Genomic DNA, 21,569 nt, shown 5'->3' with positions numbered 1-21,569 from the left:
TGGATACGAACTACGAACGTCTAGAGCCAATTTCAATCAATCTGTGGATCTAAAATTGGAGAAAAAGATATGCCATGAGGGAGCTTAATATAGAGTTATTTGATGTCATTCATTTATTAGAGACATGGTCGATTCTTGCACTCAAATATTAAATGGAACTGAAAGGAAAAAGAGTAAAATCATCGAAAAAATGACATTTTCAGTAAAAGTAAAAATTGTAAACTAGCTTGACGAAAGAACTTTGCAGAAATATAAAGGATGAGAAATATCTCCAGTAAATTATAATACAGTTAGAGGCAAATTTCAGCTTTCACTTTCAGCATGAATTTGCTTCAGCTGTTTTACAGCGCGTGCGTGTAGCACCCTTAACCGTATAAACAATTACAAACAGCTTTAACTGTATGTGTGGATCAGCTGAAAAAGCGCCGAAGCAAATTCATGCTGAAATTTCACTGCCTTTGCTGTATTACAAACATTTAGTAATTCTCGAGAAGTGGTAACTCTTAAGAAGGCGTACCTTTCTAGAAGTGGTAACTTATGAGAAGTTGTAGTGTCACCTTTTGATCCCTAACTAACATAATTTAATAGTTAGAGCTTGTATACACTCTATCCATACTAACTTAATTAATTACTTATTATTAATGAATAAACCAGTCTTATATCAAACTTTATCAAGAGTAGTCACTTATTACCATTACAAAGTGGTAACTCACTAGAAATGATAACTCACTACAAGTGGTAACTCACTAGAAGTGGTAACTCACTAGAAGTGGTAATTCACTAGAAGTGGTAATTCACTAGAAGTGGTAATTCACTAGAAGTTGTAATTCACTAGAAGTTGTAATTCACTAGAAGTTGTAATTCACTAGAAGTGGTAGCTCACTAGAAGTGGTAACTCACGAGAAGTGGTAACTCACTAGAAGTGGTAACTCACGAGAAGTGGTAACTCACGAGAAGTGGTAACTCACGAGAAGTGGAAACTCACGAGAAGTGGTAATTCACTAGAAGTGGTAACTCACGAGAAGTGGTAACTCACGAGAAGTGGTAACTCACGAGAAGTGGAAACTCACGAGAAGTGGTAATTCACGAGAAGTGGTAACTCGAGAGAAGTGATAACTCACGAGAAAAAGTATACCAAACATCCAAAGTTATCATGAATATGGTCGCATATTGTTTTACAGCGATAACAAAAATCTAACAAATTCAGAAAATTTCTGAACATACCTTGTCACATGGAGGGTTACAGTTTCTATATTACACAACTGACCTGAGGAGATAGAGAAGATTAAAGATTTTGTGTTATTGAAATCTGTTTGCTACATCAGCACAAAAAATGCACATAAATAAAGCTCGTTGAAAGGGAAAAATACGTAGAAACCGAACATGTGAATGGCGAAATCAATGCTGTCTTTTTTTCTGGCATATGAATATATCAATAAGGATTTTAATCAGAAACATAATCTACTGCCTTTTTACTTTGTATATTCCTTTGATGGCATCAACAACTATTTGTCAACATAAATTTTTTTAATATTCTCACATTTTTTACATAATTCATCAAGGGACTTCATTGAGTCTATTAAGGGTGCGCTTGTTTATGAATTTCGTTTTCATCTTCATTTTTGCGAACGACAAAAGTTTAACAAAATATTTATCTCGTAATGAACACAAAAAGACATACTATGGCGAAAACAATGAATATCTATTACCATAGAACGGAAGAACATAATTACAAAAAATAAACGTTGATTTCAATCTAAAATTGAAAATTTTTCGCGAGAAAATTAATTTTGTAAAATTTCATAATAAATTTTATTTACACACAACACAACCCATGTTAGACGTGAAGCGCAAAAAGCATATATATGGGGATGGTGTTTTCATTAAACTTAACTTCCGTTCACTGTTCCTGTTGGAATTTAATCTTTTTTTTTCGTCTCCTTCTTTTAACAAACGAGAACAAAAGAGGAAAATGTTTTATGCTGTATGATAGTTGTAAAATAAGAGATTCATTGTTTTTCCGAATGTACAAGATATGTGCGGTGGGTGGCAAACGGGATAGACTCTCTGTATTATATACTATATATATACACATTGATCCATGTATAGAAATTATCTTTTTAGATTAAATGTTACTGAGTGAATACCTATACGTTCGCATACCATGAGATAAAATTTAATTACATTCTTCAACATTGAGCTTATTTGTAACAGGGATGTTAGCACAATGTATTAAGTAATTTTTTTTTGTTCCCAACTTTATAGCAGTTGAAGTCGTCTCTCTTTTCGCTCCACTTCGTGATATATAATGAAGTCATTTAACCGATGCAAGATCGATATGAAGGATGAGTTTGAAAAAGTTACTTGACTCTCTGTAAAATGAAGAAAGAAAAAAACTTGAAGTGATACTGTTGTTACATTCACAAACGATTCTCGTTAGTGAGTACTTTCCAAACTATCACAAAAAAAACTTTCAACGAAAAGTTAATTTTTTAAAAATAAATTGAAAATTGATAGCCAATTTTTCGACTTGAGCTTTATTGAATGTGCAATGGATTCTTAACCTGACCCAAATTGACCTAAAATATATATATATATATATATATATATATATATATATTGAAAGTGGGTCAAACATGTCGTGTCAATGAATGAAATAATTCGTTAAAACCAGTCTGAATAAAACCAATGGATGATTGCGTTCAAGTCAGGTCACATCAAATCCAATCCAATTAAATTCCTAACCACGACATTCAGATCAACTCCGTTCACATAGAGCAATACAACTCGTGGAATTCCATCTCGTTTTCAAATTATTTTATTCATTTTTTATAATTTTTGTCAAAAGAGATCAGAGGGACGAGCAGTAAACTTTCACCTTTCACAAACGACAAGAATATCTGGAAATTATCTTTTAATCCGTTACTCCATTTGTTTATAGTATCGCCTATCTTACAATCCAATAGCACTGAGTTCGTATATATATTATATACATTCAATATTCCGAAGGTATATGAAACTATAGTGCGTGAATTCATCTACAACAATTCCCATCCACTCCGCCGAACATCTACGTTGCAGAAAGGCGAACCTCCCAAACACCTACCATATTTTTGGTCATAACTCCCGTGGGTGTAATTTCACCAACCAGTGACTATACTCCATCTGCGGGTCTTTCCAAGGCCGACATTAGTACAACAAACAACATGTTGATGTTTTAGAATTGGAAGACGAAAGGTATTACTCATATCAGAGACCCTTTGTGCTCAAAGGTTATGAAGTCACCTGAAGTTTTTACGTTATCACATGGAGCTAGTCACTTTCTGGTTATGTAAATCCTTAACTTAAAAAATTGGTGGTAATGACACTTCAAAGGTGTGCCTATCATATTAACAAATTCGACAAAATCTCATATTTTTTGTGTTTATACTAACGATCAGTTTACAGATCTCGTAACAGTCATGACATTACTTTATTGTATCGATTTGTTACTTGTTCCCAGCATAATAATACTGCACAATAATGGATAACAATGTATACATGAGTATAGCTTGAGTTAGGTTAAGTACACATAATTTGGATAAAACAGAATATAATATTTACTGCATAATGGGCAAAGTTATGTTTGAAAATATTCCACCGTTATGTGTATAATATTATCCGATATATATAAGTAAGTTTTAAAAGGAGTTCAACTTTGAATTTTATATTATATGGATGGAGAGGAATGGATAATCTCGGAGGAGATATGAAAACGGAAAATATTTTAAAGATATGCTGGAAATGGGATTAATTAAATAAGCTTTTCCAATTACATATAAATTTCGCTGAAATAGAGAAGTTCATTCTACCAAATTAATGTAATTCACCAAGAAAGAAGTAGGCAAAAAAAAAATAAAACGAAGGAGGAAGAAGAATAAGAAGTAGGAAGAGCAGAAAATGGCATTGTTTTTTTTGCTGATTGTTCAAAGAAAAAGAATTCAAATCAAAATAATTTGGTTTATTTTGTATAAACGTTGTGTATATCCTCCGATTCGCCTATATTATAATAAAGTACAAAGTTTTGTCCGGACGAAATTTAGAAATTTTCATGCAAATAATTTCCCTCTCTCTGTTTATAAATTCCGGTCACAATGTAGTGTAATAAAAAAGTCCGCAATAAACAAAATGTTTGTTGGGTTTGTTGGCGTTTTTTTTTTCTGCCATCGCTCGGGAAATATGGAATGATTCGAATAAAATGTAACTGAAAAGAGAGCATGCATGAAAAATCATGAACTTGTTTTGTCGAATTGTTTGATCTAATTTTCGAAATAAATTTTTAATTTTTGTTCATTCGATAAACTACACCAAATGAGGTATTGAATAATTTGGAGTTCATTATCGGAAATCTGATTTACAAAGTGAATAAATTGACTAATCACGCTACAGGTTTCGGATCTACGTGACATACGTTTTCGATTATTCATTGTAAATGTGGACGATACAATCATTGATTTTACAAATATATGCACGAATGGAATCGATCTTTCACAGTAATGGCTAGTACTATCGTGTCTGTCTATCCAAGTATTATCGTGCAATCGATACATGTGTGTCATTACAACATTATAGACCGGTGCTCACTGAAACTTTTAGTTTCTCATAAGTCCATGGTTTGATCCCTAGAGAGCCTTAACAAGGGTCCACTATCGTCACACTATGATTCGTCTGTCACACATCGCTGGACAAAATGGTGCCAAATGAAGTAATTTGTGTCAAATGAAATTGTAATTGAACAATAAAATTATCGTTGACATGTCTATCGACTTGTCCAAAATTCAAAAATTCGACCTGTTAGTCCTGCTGGGACTTCGATAAAAATTGAATCTCCTATCCATATCGACGACAGACCCTACCTAACTACAAATAAATAACAACAAATAAAGGGGTCAATTCAAGTAGTAGATTCGAACTGAAGCGAAGGTGAGAATTTATTTTTGAGAATACGAACAGTATGGACAATCTGAGTGTGAGGTGATTGGTGTCCAAAAGAAGAAAATAAAGGAAAAAATTTATTACAAATCCTTCTACATAACCAAGAAACCATACAAAAAGAAGAAGAAAATAGTATACGCCAATAGAATTAGGTGAGACAAGATTTGCTCGTGTAGTTTCCCCCTTGTATCGGTCTTAGGCTCATTTTGGTTACACTAAATTGATATTTGCAATAATTGGATAAAAATTGCTGTGAGAAACAAATTATTTCAATTCATCATGTTCACCGCAGTCACTATTACAGAATATGTGTCAAAAGTGTAATGAGACCGGACGCCACCTGAACGGTCATTAAATAACCATGATTCAAATCCGGAGAGTTTAATTGCGACCATTTTAAAGATGATTTTTCGACGAATAAATATTCTGTGGAAGTTATTCCTGCTGCATGAACAATCAGGATCATTATCAATACATAAAGTTCCACATTTACCTCATTGTAATTCCGAGAAAATTCCTACCACCCGAACAACGCTTGGTTAAATAATTTCCATTTCATTGATAGCTTGATAAACTAACATTATTTGCAAAAAAAATATATTTTTTTGCTGAATTTACATTCATAATTACGTGCTAAATAATATGCCCCAATTATAATACGGATCTGTTATACTATACGCAAATCAACTAAATTTCTTTTAGCCGCCACAGTTGCTACACGTATACATAGATTGGTTATTTTTCGCTTCGCTTTATGTTAATATTTTAAGCACGACTTGTTTAAATAGCAAAGTGGTATTAACTATTATAACATAACAGAGAAAAAAAACCACAATAAAACTAATATAGCTTTCCAGTCACGCAATTGTCAATATTTAGAAAATTATAATACCGAATAAAAGGACGACATTTCTTTTCCCTTTTATCCTTACAAAAGCTCTAGGCGTAACTATGCCCGCACTCGGCACAACAAAGCTTTTTTTGTTTGAATATACACTAAAGCGAACTGTAAGAGTAATTTATGACTTGAATTTAACGCTATAATTCATTTTATTGTGTACAATATGGCTCTGGGTATATTGAAGTAATTTATAAGAACCATCCAGCAGTAGAGAGCGAAAAAATATATAATAAAATCGGCTGTTTGGTAACAAACACAGTTAAAATTAACGTAATAAATGTTTGTCATTATGAAGTTGAAATGACTCGTTTAGATTTTGTTTTAAAAAAAAACAAAAATGGTTTTGTTTAGATGAATGTAGTAAGTGTATGTGCATTAGAATTTATGGATTTCATTCACTGTAAAAATTATTTTTAGTTATCATTTTGAAAATATTATTATTATGGAACAATAGACAATCGTGAAGTAGTCGGTAGGTAGATAGTTCCGTTAAATTTCAGAATCAGTCTAATGTTTCACAATCTTTTTAATTTGATGTTTAACCTGTCACATTCAAGGTCACATTGCCGTCTGTGATATATTAATAGTTGTACTATTCAAACCATGATCGAAGATTTTCAAATATCGATTTCAGAAATCTTTTACTTCATTTGTTTTGAATATGCTTTTTGAAGAAGAGATGAATTCAACTATTAACCTTTGGTTTTCCGATTTATGACATGTATACATGTGTGTAGACCAGGTTGTAGATTCAGCTGAAGCAAAAAGAACTGCACTTTATGATACTATTCCTCCCTGACTCACTTATTCCCAAACGAATAGCGATAAGGTATAAAGCCATGGCACCTTGTGAGGGACCTCCACCTTCCGTGTCTGACGTTTTCAGAAAAACTAATTGATTTAACAGGTAAACCAGTAACAATAACCCACCAATTTATTTTCAATCGACAATTGATAAAAACGTTCGAATAATGGAACAATTCTATTGAGAATGATTTATCGATGATATGAACAATTCATTCAATCATAGCTACTTGTTGCTCTATTCTGCACTGCAACCATTCTTTTCCTGATCTGTTTGTTGTACTGATAAAATGAGTGCCTAATGCTTACTGAACACGCAAAGTGCAATGCAATAAAACGTTATTTCCAGTCATATACGGGGTGGCTTTTTCAAGCATACAAAAAATATTTCTTAGCACTAAAAGACTGTGAAAGTTAAAACAATTGTTTTGGAAGATACTCGAACCTCTGTAATTTGATGTTACTGGGTAGATTGCCTTTCAAACACTCAGCATAACTGACGGTTAAACGAAACCGTTGAAAGTGTACCACATTCTTCTCCCCCAGCCCCGCGTATATTACACACGATTTCAAAACCTGTTCAGTGTCTAAATATTTCAACGCATTCGGCAAAACGTTATGTTAATGTATGTGGATTTTCCCTATTAATTTTCTTCACAGACGTTCCTGCTACCGCACCATATCACCACCGCAATATGAAACTGGTGTTCATGGTTTCCCACATCTCCAAAAATGTTCATCGCAATTGATGCATATTTGATGATCGCATAATTTACGTAGAAGAACCAGTTTCGGAAAAATATTCTTAGATACTCTTTAAGCATTACACCATTCATGACATTAATCGTGGAAACTTTAGCACTTGCTGTTCATACACACGCCGCCGCCATGCTACATTATATAAATCTTTTCTTCAATGGTAAAAAATCGTCTTTTAGGGAAAAATTGTTTTTATTCTTTCGGTTTTTTTTTGTTACTTTGGTAAATATTTGTATTTGGAGTGGAGTATGAGGCGAAATGAATTTCCTTTTATTGCCATAAATTTTCGTTTATGGGACAATAATACTCTTTGTACATGTATGGTTTCCAGACTCATTCTTTGCCGTTATAATACATGTCTATATTGAACAGTACAACAAAAAAAGATTATTCGTTTGCTTTTCGTAAACGTATATATATTACATTTTCAACTTTCAATAATGTGCAAACAAAATAATAAATAAAAATGACACCTGGGGATGCTTTAAATTGAATTTATTGACATCTCTTAAGTACTTTATTATTTGAGTTTTTGAGATTTCAAGAGTGTGTGCTTTTTAAATGTTTCTAAAAGCTTTTTGTACTGCAGAGAGATGTTGTGTGTGAGATGTAATGCCACCATTGGTGTTGCGGCGAAAATATTGTTGGTGGAAAGAAACCATGTTATACCATTCAGAATTCATATTTTTATCGTCAGCACACAGCAGGGGATTCGAAGAAAATGCTTTACATATTTAAATTAATTTCATTAAAAATAGTAAATTGGAAATGGATGGTCGGCGGTATTATATCCTTGAATTTTAAATTACAGAAGCGATGCGATATGGAAAGCATCATAATTACCATAAACGCAAAATGTTGTTACATCTTAAATCTTTCATAATGAACATGTAGGAAGCATTGAGGCTAAAGTGCTTAGTTTTATGTTTGTACCGTTTTTATCATGGAGTTCAGCGGGTAAGTTTTTTTTGATGCTTCAATAAGCAAAATCAGCAGTGACTCGATGAAACACAATGTCAGACACAAAAAATGAAAGGGTGTAACGTTTACCGAGCGGTTCGAACGATGAAGGGTGATGACAATCAACTAGAAAACTTATTTTTTTTTGCCTTAAATTAATAATTGGGCCATTTGAAGGCTATCACGTTGCAATTTGGCAACGTCTTTTAGTTTCGGCTTTACTTGCAGTTCAACAAATAAATCAACAGAGAAATTTTCTGCTAATCTATTTGATTGTAAACCACAAGGAATACTTAAACATCAATCGCAAAAGGTGCAACGTAATCGGAACGGGAATCGAAACGATGTTCACGTTATGAAACAAGTCCATCCAGCTGAAGTCTGGCTTAAATATACGTTGGAACACCACACACGAACAGACTTTTACAGCCAACAGTTTTGACTGTAGCTGGATCCAAGGCCACAATAAAATGTCTGAGTAACTAACGATTTGACGGGTTCGTCAATTTTAACAAAATATTGAAACAATAGAGTAGTAGAGTAGCTGCAGTAGCTGAGAAAAGTATCGTAGTGAAACTTTTAATCTTTACATTTTAATTGATTTGGTGGCATGGTTGTATTATTGGAATTTATTTGAAAAGAAGCGATACCAAAACCACTTTTTTAATGGTAGTAGAAGACAATAGAACGTTTAAGAAAAATTTGAAAAAAAGCTTGATAGCTGTTACAGTCAACTTTGTCATCTGTTATCTACAGGGATAACGAAAATATTAAGGGAACAGCTAACACTATACTGAGGTATTTTATAGTAAACTTCATGTTGAAACTAATGAAGTAAAACATTTGTTAATCCTTGAATCAAAAGAAGTGATGAAAAATTAAAAGTACGGGTCGTCCTAGATGTGTACGTTTCACCGCGCCGTTTCCTTTGAATCTGTGACACTCCTATATTTTAATAAAAAAAAATCCACTTTCATTAAAAACCGCACAATGGGTACAATTCACTCCTACACACTTGAGCATTTCTCCGACCGTAATGCCGCACAAAAGACGGACGAAACAAGGAATACACACTTTAAATGCGGCTCGTTTCATTGTTGAAAAATTGTTCATTAAAAATTAACATATTTGACAAGTCAGAGAGGACAACAAAAAAAGGCATCAATTAGATGAAACTTTTCCCATGTCCAGCGTTATGCTCTTTCTCTCGGTATTATGCTGTAAAACGGGACGTATGTGTTTACTGACCATTGAATGTATTTATTTTGCTAATAGCAAAAACATGACCAACGTAATACGCTTCCAAACCCAGTATTAACTTGCATAGTCCGACGTTTTAAAAACAATCTACCCTCCCAAAAAATACATTGCCCGTGCATGCTGGCAAACAAAAACCTATATTATGAACTCAGAATGAACGTGCACACACACACCAAAAAAAAATGTGGAGAATAAATTTTCCGAAACTTTCCAGTCGGGAAAAATAATGATTTTCTCTGCGTATATATTTTTGAAATTGGTATTATAAATGTTATAAATAATATGAAGGTAATATAATTTTATGTGCATACGATTTCAACTTTAAACTATACTGAAAACAAAAAACTTTACTATACACACCATTTAGGTAACTGAAAATTTGTTTGTGCTCAGTTATATTCGTACACATTCTATGCGTCTATAGACGAATGCTCGTAAATAATTTTAATTTCATGTACACAAGAAGCTACTTATGAAATTAGTGTGCATACATTTAGCGTATACGAAATGAAATTTTTTAAAAGCACAGTAGTTTTACTTTACGTCTCCTTTTAGACGTTAACTTCACGAATTGTAAACATAGTACCACTTCAATTTGAAGAGGTAAACAATAAATGAAATGCTGTTTGTTTTTTTATTCGTCATGTAACTGCTCTCAGCTCTGAACATTCATAGCGACTGTTGGAACAATGGGCTAGTTCAGGACCTGGATTTTTGCAAGAAAATCCAGGCTCGACATCGGTTCAGAGAAATTTGTTATTTGATTTTTCCGAAAATGATACCAAGATTCCAAGTACTACACCGGATCAATAACCTGGCCATTAATTGTGTTTTTGTTGGCTCCGTTGACTGAAACGATGAATATTCTTTCAGAATAATATCTATTTCCAGACGGAGCTATCAGCATAGTGAAAAATGTTTGATGAGCTCTATGGATCGAAGAGACAGACATGGTATTAAGTTTCAAATTTTTCAAATATTTTCTGTTCTGATTACCGATCGTGTTCTCACTGTTTTGAAAATACAACTCGCAAATATGTACATCTATTCTCGAAATGTACAAATTCATATGAATGACGGTTGAAGTAGAAAATACAAAAGTTTTAGTGCTTTCCCATTGCATATGCCATTCGCAGAGGGATTCTTTTGGAAAACAGCGAACCGAAATCGGACGCATTTTCCAGTGGAATTTTTTATATGTGACCAGAAAGGTATTCGACCCTAGAAGCTAAAACTACTTTCAAAATAATGTTCATATTTTCGGTTTTTGATCACCTCATGAGATGATCAAAACCCGAAAACATGCACCTTTCTAACAAAAATTTCTCCAGTTACGCGAGCCGTACAGGGTCGTGTGTGGTGTCATTAGAAAAGAAATTACACGTACGTTCGGGTAAATAGGGTCTTATTATGTTTAAAATTCATCTACACTGAGATATATGCTTTTGAAGTTTTTAACCGAAAAAAGACTGAAAGCTCACACTTTTCCTACAAAAATTTCTCGAGGTACACGCAAGGTACATGGCCATGTCGAGTGTCATTGCGAAGGTAATTTTATGTTGTTTCAGGGCAATTGAGTCTTACGGAAGTTTTTTATCGTCTCAGATGAAATACGAGCACTTTACCATGTCAACTTCTCAAATTTCATCGTAGATGCTTCCAAACTCCGATAAGACCCTACTTGTCCCGAAAGTGCGTGCAATTACCTTTGTATGCCTATTACCTCGAGAAATGTCTGTAAGGAAAGTGTTAATTTTTCAGTTTTTGTTTCGGTTAAAAACTTCAGTGTGGATGAATTCAAAACCCAATAAGACCTTATTTGCCCCGGAAGTACATGTAATTACCTTTCTAATAACACCCCTGTACGGCTCACGTAACTGGAGAAATTTCAGAAAGAAAAGTGCATGTTTTCAGTTTTTGATCACCTCACACTAGCCACACAAGCTTGGAAGAATTTTTCTGAGAGTTGTTTTGGAAAGCGTCTTGGTTCGAATACCTTTCTGGACACATATAAAAAATTTCTTTGGAAAATGCGTCCGATTTCGGTTCGCTGTTTTTCAAAAGAATCCCTTGCATCAATTTGTACATGCTTTGAGAGCATTTACGATTTTTATTTTAGCAGAATGCTGAGTGTAAAATCGACTAACAAAGGAGCGAACTAAGAGCAATACACTTTAAAAAGAATTGACAATGTGTGTTCAGTTCAGCTTTAGCAGTGATCCGAATAAATCGTATCGAATTATTGAGCAAATCTACCTGATACACGGCTAGGTGAATAATGTTTAAAGACAAGTAACGTTAAGGCAATCTGCATGTAACCTACCAAAGATTATACCTCATCACAGCTCACAGTGAAAGTTAACCAAATAGAGTGTTTCCCATTAAATCCACAATTCAATTTGAACTTCTTCCATTGCGACTGTCAAAAAGTTTCTTTTTTCGTAAATTGATACAATCTCCGCCTGCAAAACTGTTGGCAAAAATTGTCTGCAAATGGTCGTAGGTTCCCATCTCATAGATGCAATTTTTGCCTTCTTTGGTGCCCTTAAATTTCTTCAAGAATTGAAACTTTTCTATTTTGCTGTCATCCTTCATCGAAAGCATTTTTTTTCTTTTTCTTGATCTTGCAGTGTAAAGTTTCCCAACTTCCATTTTCTTAAATCTCTACCTCCACTTCTCCATTCTCATATATTCTGTTGTTATATATATTTTAATGTTATACAACAAATGTACCGCAACTCTATACATTTATACATGATGAGTGGAGCGGCATAAAGGTATATACACCATATGCTTAGTGTCATTGGCTTATATTGTCCATAATACATTTATCATATTGCGTTGGTCGTGTGCGGAATGATTTCATTTGCTCAGAGTTTATTACACTTGAAATGTTACTCCGAACAATATTTTTCACTTAAAACACTACTTGTCTATGCGATAACCGAACATTGAACATTCATATAGGTATATATACTTTAGGCATAACAGAATTCACATAAATATATCTGCCACATTATTCAGCATACATAACCAGAAAATGGAGGTAGAATATGTTTCAATATAAAATGAAGGAAAATTTTCAAAAGAAGAAAAAGCGATGGAAATTTCGTGCAGACGGTAATTAGCAATTAGTAAAAACAAATATGTCTTTGTTTGCTTGTTAATAAGTTTTAATGTGTATAGCGTATACAAATTCACTGTATGTTCGAAGCGAAATTTATAGTATGCAAAAGCTTAAGCAAACTTTTGTAATAGAGAAAGAGAGAGTGGAAAAAGGGTGAATAAGAGGAGCGAGAAAGGGAAAAGGGGAAAAAAATTCGGATAGTCCACTGATAACACTGTAGTTTTTGATGTGACAGAATTTTTGCATATTTGAAACGATAAAAAAAGTTTTACGACACTGCAGTAAAAAAACAAACAAACTGTGATGTGCTTTTTAACAAAATAAAAAAAAAATTCGTAAAAAATATGACACAAAAATTTATTTCAGTCAAAGTTATTATTTCACTTTGTTGTCACGCACTGTGTTGTTTTTGGACAAACATATTCTGAAAACCTATTTTACTTTACTAGTGAGGTAATGTGGCCTTTCCCTCACTAGTGAAGACCCTTTCCCTCGCTCGTAAAGTAAAATGTCATACTTTACACGTGAAATAATTTGATATATCGTATCACGATGAGTAAAAGTACCTCGGGCTGAAGCCCTCGGATACTTTTACTCATCTGGATACGAGATATCAAATTACTTCACTGGTATAGTAATGTACTATTAACTGGCAGTCATTTGTACATGGTTTTAACGTAATTTGTAACATATTACACAGTTAAGGCCAACACACACTAGCATCTTGTGTCATCGGAAATACGATATTTCTATTGTTTCCAACTGTCAACAGATGCTAGTGTGTGTTGGCCTTTACAGAGTTAGAGCCGTAGGTTGGCCGTAAATGTAAGCAAATAAACACTTTTCCGGAAGTTGAATGAGAGCCAACTCTTTTTGGTGATTGTGATTGTCTCTGTAACTTATGCACTATTTCGTTTCTTACGACTGACATACTGAAGGATGTAAAGACTTAAGCGTGAATTTTGATTTTGTTGATGTGCGACCCAAGCCTGACCTGATCTATAATGTTGATGTGCAGCCTGAGTTTTTGACTTGGTTGAAGTTGAAGCAAGACAGTGAATACTTCTGAATAATTCTAAATACCCCCAGTAACAGAGTGTAAATGACGGATAATTTGCACCTGGGGTTTTTCTACATAGCAAAACGTATAGTGGAACTAAAGAAGTCAAAAACTATGCGGTACTTTAAACAAAGAAGTACCAGACTTAATATGTGGCGATACATCTGCCGTTTATAAAAGATTAAAGGATGTGATAGCGTGAAAGTGCATCTGGATGTGATAGTCTCTTTTTAGGTCATCATTTTTTTTTTCATATTTTTATCAACTGAGTGTGTATTGGCGAAATTTAAATTAGCATCATCTCACTTAACTGTATATCAAGCAATAATGGATCTGTTATCAGCAAAAGCAACATAAATAAACGCGTAACTATGACTAGTTGATTCTGAATATAAGAATAACTAAATATATGTTCAAACTAATGACGGACCAGATTTTTAATGAATCTGTTGAAGTAACAGATTTGTTAATTAAATGCCCATCCTATTCTAAATAATTTATTTAAAACGTCTATTCACTAAAACTCTTTCGCTATTGGAGAAAAAGGGCAGCATGAAATATTTATCCTATTTATCTTCCTAACGAAATACTGTGTTGAGTAAAATATTTTGCATCAAACACTAGAAATAGGTACTTTGTGTAAAGAGAAGTCACACTTGCCATTTACATTTATTTTTCCCCTATGAAATTCTTTAATATTATCTGCGGTCTCGTGTGACCATTACATATTAGTGACTAAAAAACATTTATCATTCCGTTTGCATAAATAAACCATTAAATCATCAGCGGGCCATACAAAGTTATAAAAACTGGACTTAAGATGTTAACTCTACATTCAATTATTAAAATTTCGAAAAATTTTATGCTGTGCTAGCACGTAAGCCATAATGTTCATTAAATCTAAATCCAGGGAAAAAAGTCCTCGGTTGCAGATAAAACCAAAATATATAAAATGGCAACCTCAAACTATAAAAAAAACCTTTTTTTCAATCCATGGAAAAAAATCTTTTTAGCTATAAAATGCAATAACCGTAAAATGAAACGACCAAAACTCATCCTAATCCACATTATTCATTATTGATTGATTGATGACGAATACGACTCGCGTATATATACTTACAAAAAAACAGCAGCGAATAAGGGCTGTCCCTAAAATTACATAAAGCGTAAAGCTAAAAAAAAATAAAAATGGAATTTTGAGTACCTTTTTTGTCGGAATGGCATTCGGCTGAAAGTGCTTTTTTTCCTCGTCTATTTTGCTCGCCTTAAAATATTTGCTATACCGATTCAAAGTAAACGGTCGACATTTTATTAACGAATTTAATTGATTTCATTGATTTTACGTTTCAAATGATTTAGACTGAAGAAGTCTGAAGGAATTTACGCTGTTTTTCCCCTCCCTCTCTCTCTCTCTCATTCCACTTATTTTGTAAATAAAAATTGTTTACTACTTTCACCATTAAATATTTAAGGAAAACGATAATTTTCGAAGCGTCGAGTCGAGTTATTTCACAATTGAATACATTATTTTTGGAAGCCTGACCGGCTAACATTGTGTCGTGTATGTTGGTTAGCATGTTATTTATTGTAGCCCCGTTTTATATGTCATACACTCGAACCCTCCTTTACAATTTTCATTTCTAAATCACCACTCATCATAAAATGATTGGTAATTTAAAAATGCAAATGACATTTTCTAAGTTATTCATAACTTTTTTTGTGTGTGTTTTGTATATATTATGTACGTATATAGTATGACATAACGAAAAATTAACAACACGACATAATTTTCCTTTGAACGAATTTCGTTACGTATAGAAACCATAAACCATTTATTGAAGTTATTACAGGGTGGTTAATAGCCATTACGAACGCCAACGATTGTTTCTCTTTATTTACTGGAAAATTAAAAAGCGCAAACTGTGAGGAGAATTTGTGTGCCCTGTTTATATATATTGTAGTAGACAGAAGTGAGTGTGGTTTGTGAATTTTCTGGAATTATATAATTATTGTGTAGGCTAATTTGTGTGATATTTTATTTGATAAATTAAATTCATTGCACAAATTTGCTATCGCTGAAAATGAGGTCATAAACAGATGGAAAATGGGACTAAAACATTTTTTTCGCTGCTAATTTAGTCAAATTTAAATTTTCAATGGGGCAATTAACAATAGCGTAGTGGTTAAGCTTGTCTGATTTACACTACTCGATTGAGTGCGTAAGTTCAAAAGGTTCAAAAATCAACCGCAGACAAATTTGTAAACAAAACAAAGGTGTATTGGTTCATGTTCAAGTATGGATTAGTTGAGTGTAGAGACACAGTCACCGGTATTCGACTCCTGGTACATTATGGTTGGAGGATCAAAATCAGCGAAATTAGGAAAATAATGTTTACGCTTTAAATAGCAAATTTTTTGTTAAAACAAATGATGCGAAAGATTTTGCATCAATCTCCTGAAATATTGGTTATATTCTTGCCTCAGATGTAAGAGTAGCTACTGTCTAGACTCGGAAATTACAACGTAATAGCTTTGTTAGCTCAAGACTCTTAGGTAGAGAGTCATACAGTAGAAAAGTCATTTGAATCTTCTATGATTATGAGCATTATTATAAATTAAAAAGAAACATCTGCAATCTCATCATGATTAAATGTCGAAAGTTAATTTTTCAGAAATCGATTGCCAGAATTTAATTACGTTTACCAGGCGATATGTCGCTTCAGTAAAATAGAAAAGCGAATTAATCGACTTAAACGAAACCAAATAACGTTTTGGAAATGGCAAACATGTGAAGATGCGGTCAATAAATGTTTTACATCTGTCGTTCACAATATCATCTAGTGTTTGATACAAAGTCTTTTACTTCATTAAATCTAACTAACATTTTGCTATAAAAACGAATACCATCCAGAAATCGCCACTTATTTTGTTCATCATTATCGATAACAGATGACTAGCCTTTTCTGAAACTTGTCTGATTAAAGATGCCGGTTTTAAAAAAATCGTCGTCGGTGCGCTGATCAAGGAGGTACGAATACACCCAATTGTGTCGAGATCCTGGAGCGAAGCGCTCCTAAAGCTTACAATATCGGAAATAAGAAGAATTTTGGGGCAATAACAAGCCACTTCAACCTGATAGTAAGGACAGATCAATCGGCCCTTATGTGTTTGTGGTGTGGCACCTGAGACTAGTGTACACAACCTTAGGGATCTTTTGCCTAGAAAGGACTTCAACCCTAGTTGCCAAAACCACTTTCAAAAAAAACTTCTTCGAACCTTGTATGGCTGGTGAAAGGTGATCAAAATTTTTTTTGAAAATGGTTTTGGCTTCTAGGGTCGAAGTCCTTTCAAGGCAAATATAAAAAATTCAAATAGAAAATGCGTCCGATTTCGGTAGGCTGTTTTTCAAAAGAATCCCTCGTAAGATCTAAGGTTTGTCAGGAGCAACTATTTGAGGAATCCTAAATTAATAAAAGATATCAAAACTTAAAGAGATAAGATAATAAGTACACACAATCTTAAAAAAGGTTGAATTTTGAAAGATATGGATTTATATGTAAATTTTTCGGCGTGACGGTTGGCGGTGGCGTTGATCAAATTTTATCGGCGGCGGTGGCGTTGGACAAATTTGAGCTAAAAATGGGCGGCACGCCAAGGTAAATCCTGCCTGTCCAGATTTTAGATGGGTGCGTATTAGTTATCTAGCAGATTCCTTTTTGTTTCTAAATTGATTCAAAAAAGATTATCTTAAAAGCTGCGATGACACAATAAAATCAGAAATGTACAGGAAAAACATTTCTTTCACTTTTCATCTGATCTAAGCCAATCAATTCACAACAAATTTGTGTCAACAAATAAAATGAACAAAAAATACAACAACTGATGAAAGTGGTATTTTATTGTGATATTTGCTTGCGATTCAAGTCTCTTCACTTATATATTTTCGGCCCACACTCCTCTCAGTGTTTAAACTTTGACAAATTTTACTTGAAAATAAAAAATTTCTTTGAGACAATATTTGCAAGTTCTCGTCCCATGTATGATACGTACAAATCAGTCTATGTTAGATCCGCTTTGGTATACTGTTTCACATTCTAATATTTAAATTTCAAACAGATTATGCTCTATACCACACATACAAAGACAGCAGCATCTGCTCTGAATTTTCCTAATTTTATCGTACATATAAACCATAAGTTCGGTGGAAATTTTGCTCACCTGATTCACTCTGTTATAAATTCAAAGTTTTTCGCACATTAAACATTCATAATTCCCTAATGCATGTATGTCATCATGATTTCCATAATACGTACATTACATGTGAATATTTGTTGCATCGATTATTTTATAGCTTCGATTTTCCATAAAACGTTATAAACGATTCTATTATAAACGTTTGGGGTCTATTCTACGGAATATGTTACCATGTGTGTGCAGTAAATTATGCAGACCAATTTAAACTAATATAACCAAATAACGGTTCACTATTTTGGGAAATAATTTCTAAAACCGTAAAAGGAACTCAAATTCTGCATTTACCCTTCCAAGCTCATGAACTACACTATACCAGACACATACAACCACTATTCAGAGTGTGCCATTAGCATATTTTCTCCTTCAGTCACATACATAGGATATATTTTAGTTTACTCTTAAAATAGCGAAGAAAAATCGACCGTTTCGGGAAAATTCAATTGTCTTTATCGGGCTGAGGCTATACGATTTTCAATGAGTTCTATAAAATTTCATGAATACAAAGCAGTGAAAAGTTGCTAAATTGTTTTTCGTATAATGTAAGTTTGCCCTTTTGAATGGTGTATAACAATCCACAAATCGAGTTCGATTCAATCGTGTTGTGAATATCAAATTGTTTGAATGTAAATTTGCTGAAAAATTTTCAAATTCTAAAAAGAAAAATGAAACAAAACCGAAAAAAGGGTTTTCGTTCTTTTTGTGTGCGGTGCGGTTTCCACTATCTACCTACAATTTGCGGTTACAACGATTGCACATGATTTAAGGCTTGAAAAATGGAGTTTAAAGACATTTAAACAGTGAATGAAATATGCAGATGCGTTTTAAATGCCAACGGTGGTATTGTGCACGTTTACATTATGCATTATTTATGGGTCGATGATTCTTACGAGTTAATTGGTTGGTAAGTGCTTTGGTTAGTTGGATGGTTAGCTCTTATCTTATGTTAAGTGGATACTTATAACTGTTATATATACATTTTACCGACGATGTATGTTTATGTCATTAAATCTTATTGATTAATTGGAAGCTTTATTGAATTTATGAAGTAGTAGATTTCAAAGGTTCTTTAGACAGGCGACCTCAGTTAATTTTAAACATATTCGAAAGATTGCTGTTCCATCAATAAATGCAGGGGCCACTGAAAAAGCTGTGTCCAAAGAGGGGTCCTGAGCATGTTAAAGTGTTTTTCGGTAGAGGTTAGCACCCTGGTGAAGAAAAGTTTGGGTGCCAGGCTGGGTTCCTGTGCAATAACTTTGGCGGCGGCTCAAAGTCCAAAAACCGTGTGTTTTCACACTTTTCGTTGAATGTCAAGAGAGCCCGAAAAGATAAAAAGTTGGTTTCTTCGAAAGAAACATAGATTTTTGAATGCTGAACAACATTGCCGAATACAAAAAGTTTGTGGAAAATACAGGATAAGCCGAAAAAAAAGTTGAAATACCTGTGTTTTCGACGTAAATCAGTCACTTTAAGTTATTTTTTGCATATATTCTAACTGGGGAACGTATATCTTGATTATCTGAATAAAAATGAAGAAAACAAAATTTAAATGTGTGGGAAAATCGTATTTTCATACAAAATCCTTAGATTTTGAGCTCATTTCTTTATTTTACCACCTTTCTCGGTAGAAAATCTAATTATTTGGAACTAAGTGAATAATGTCTATCGAGCTTTTTTCTGTACTAATTTTGGAGAAATAGTAGATTACTGTACCAGTGAAGGAATTTGATGTCTCATATCCAGATGAGGTAAAGTATCCAAGGGCGTTAGCCCGATGTACTTTTACTCATCGTGATACGAGGTATCAAATTCATTCACGTGTACAGTATGGCGTTTTCTTTGGACACAGTTTTTTCAGTAACCCCCAGACTACAAGTATTTCTGAGACATCCTTTTTCCTTCAAACGGGAACGTCTACATAATAATATTGTTTTTAATCAATAATATTGCGAATGGGACACAATTAGCTTGTTTATTACAATGCAATTCATTGCCCTTTGTCATATTGCAAAGACAAAAAGACCAAGAGCACCGAGAAGAGCACTCAGACTGATACGTCATGTCGTTCGCCTCAAGAAAAATATCTGAACTAGCCAAGAAATGTTATGCACCAAACCTGCACTCGTTAATACTCCTGAGACTCGAAATCAAGCATAAAATAAACACTTTTCTGCTAATTGCTATATTTGAACTGTAATATTTAATCGACTAAAGCTTTCCACCCATCCACAAAATTTCATATACCAACCTATTCTAATGAATTTCCATTTGGCGGTTGATATACGAATTTATTCCTTTTTAAAATAAAATGTGAAATTACATAAGTATCTCAGACTGAAGCTATGAATTTCTGCAGCAGCGATAGACATAATATATTAGACCTCAATACGAAAATTCCTTTCCAGAGCAAACTTAGAATTTATTATTATCCCCGTTCAAAACGTTATTCAGCTGTGAACCACAGTCGCTTCCTACAATAATTTCTCGAAGCTTTGAAAGTGAAAAATGTAAACTACCTTCATGATTGTTACATTAAATCAATATATAATGTTCCGATGCCACGAATCGAAAAGCCGCAATTGGGTATAAAACCCCCCATTTCGATGTACAGGAATGACAAGACCTTTAATGACCTCCATTTTGCAATTGCTATTGCGTGTATTTGTAAGGTAGTTCATTATTCGGAAATAATAATTCAACCTACTCTGTATCACTGTGTGTGGAAAAGATCATTTTAAATTACTTTCCTATCCGGTTATCTATAAAAAATTACACAACCCACAAATGTGAAACACATCGAACCCGAAAGACGGGAGCAAAAATAACCGAAGAAGAATAAATAAATGTGGTGAACATTGAAAAATACACTTTTTATCCGAATTACATCTATTGAATACTTAATCCACGGAACTCACATAAAAGCAAACGAAAAGCAATTCGGTATATCAGAATGATTCTAAACGGAATTTCCATTACTGCCGAAATGTGTTTCGTTCTATTACATGTGAATGTTTAGAAATTTAGTGAATACTTAAGTTGAAAAGAAAACCCTTCCACCTAATTCCCTTGTCTCTGTTTTACTTTCCACAGCCAATAAATGCTTATTTTACGACGCAAATATACTTGGGGTTACATTGAATATTAAAAAAAAGGAGATCGTTCTTCGGGCAACAGTTTGTTCGAATTGGTTGTCCATACACAGACATTTAGAGCTAGAAATTACCACTAAAACAATATTGTAATTGATGGGCTAAAACGTACATAGAGTTCGTCGTTTTTATTTTGGGGTGAAGTGATAAGTTTCTATCTATCTCAATAATTTCTTTGGGTCAACCCGAAAGCTTTTCAAATCAAAAATAGCCACCATAAAAACCAATCTCTTACGTTGCTTAATGACTAGAGGTGTGCACCGCCGATTTTACGCCGGCGCGCCGCCGATTTTTTGCTAAATTTTCGGCGCGCCGCCGCCGAAA

The 21,569-nt window shown here is 33.6% G+C and overlaps 1 protein-coding gene and 1 long non-coding RNA gene across 2 annotated transcripts in view; one reads left to right on the top strand and one right to left on the bottom strand.

Annotated features, from left to right (window-relative positions):
- Positions 1 to 21,569, bottom strand: part of LOC119071883 — a 148,760-nt gene that overhangs the window by 120,667 nt on the left and 6,524 nt on the right. The gene's annotated exons all lie outside the window — the stretch shown is intronic.
- Positions 192 to 19,931, top strand: LOC119071982. The gene is made up of 3 exons (XR_005086758.1): positions 192 to 202; positions 17,554 to 17,563; positions 19,791 to 19,931. It is a non-coding gene; the product is annotated as an uncharacterized LOC119071982 (long non-coding RNA).

This window comes from Bradysia coprophila, assembly GCF_014529535.1.
Source record: "Bradysia coprophila strain Holo2 chromosome IV unlocalized genomic scaffold, BU_Bcop_v1 contig_5, whole genome shotgun sequence".
Classification (NCBI taxonomy): Eukaryota; Metazoa; Arthropoda; class Insecta; order Diptera; family Sciaridae; genus Bradysia; species Bradysia coprophila.
The sequence above is the reverse complement of the archived record's forward strand: the minus strand, read 5'-3'. Positions and strand labels throughout refer to the sequence as shown.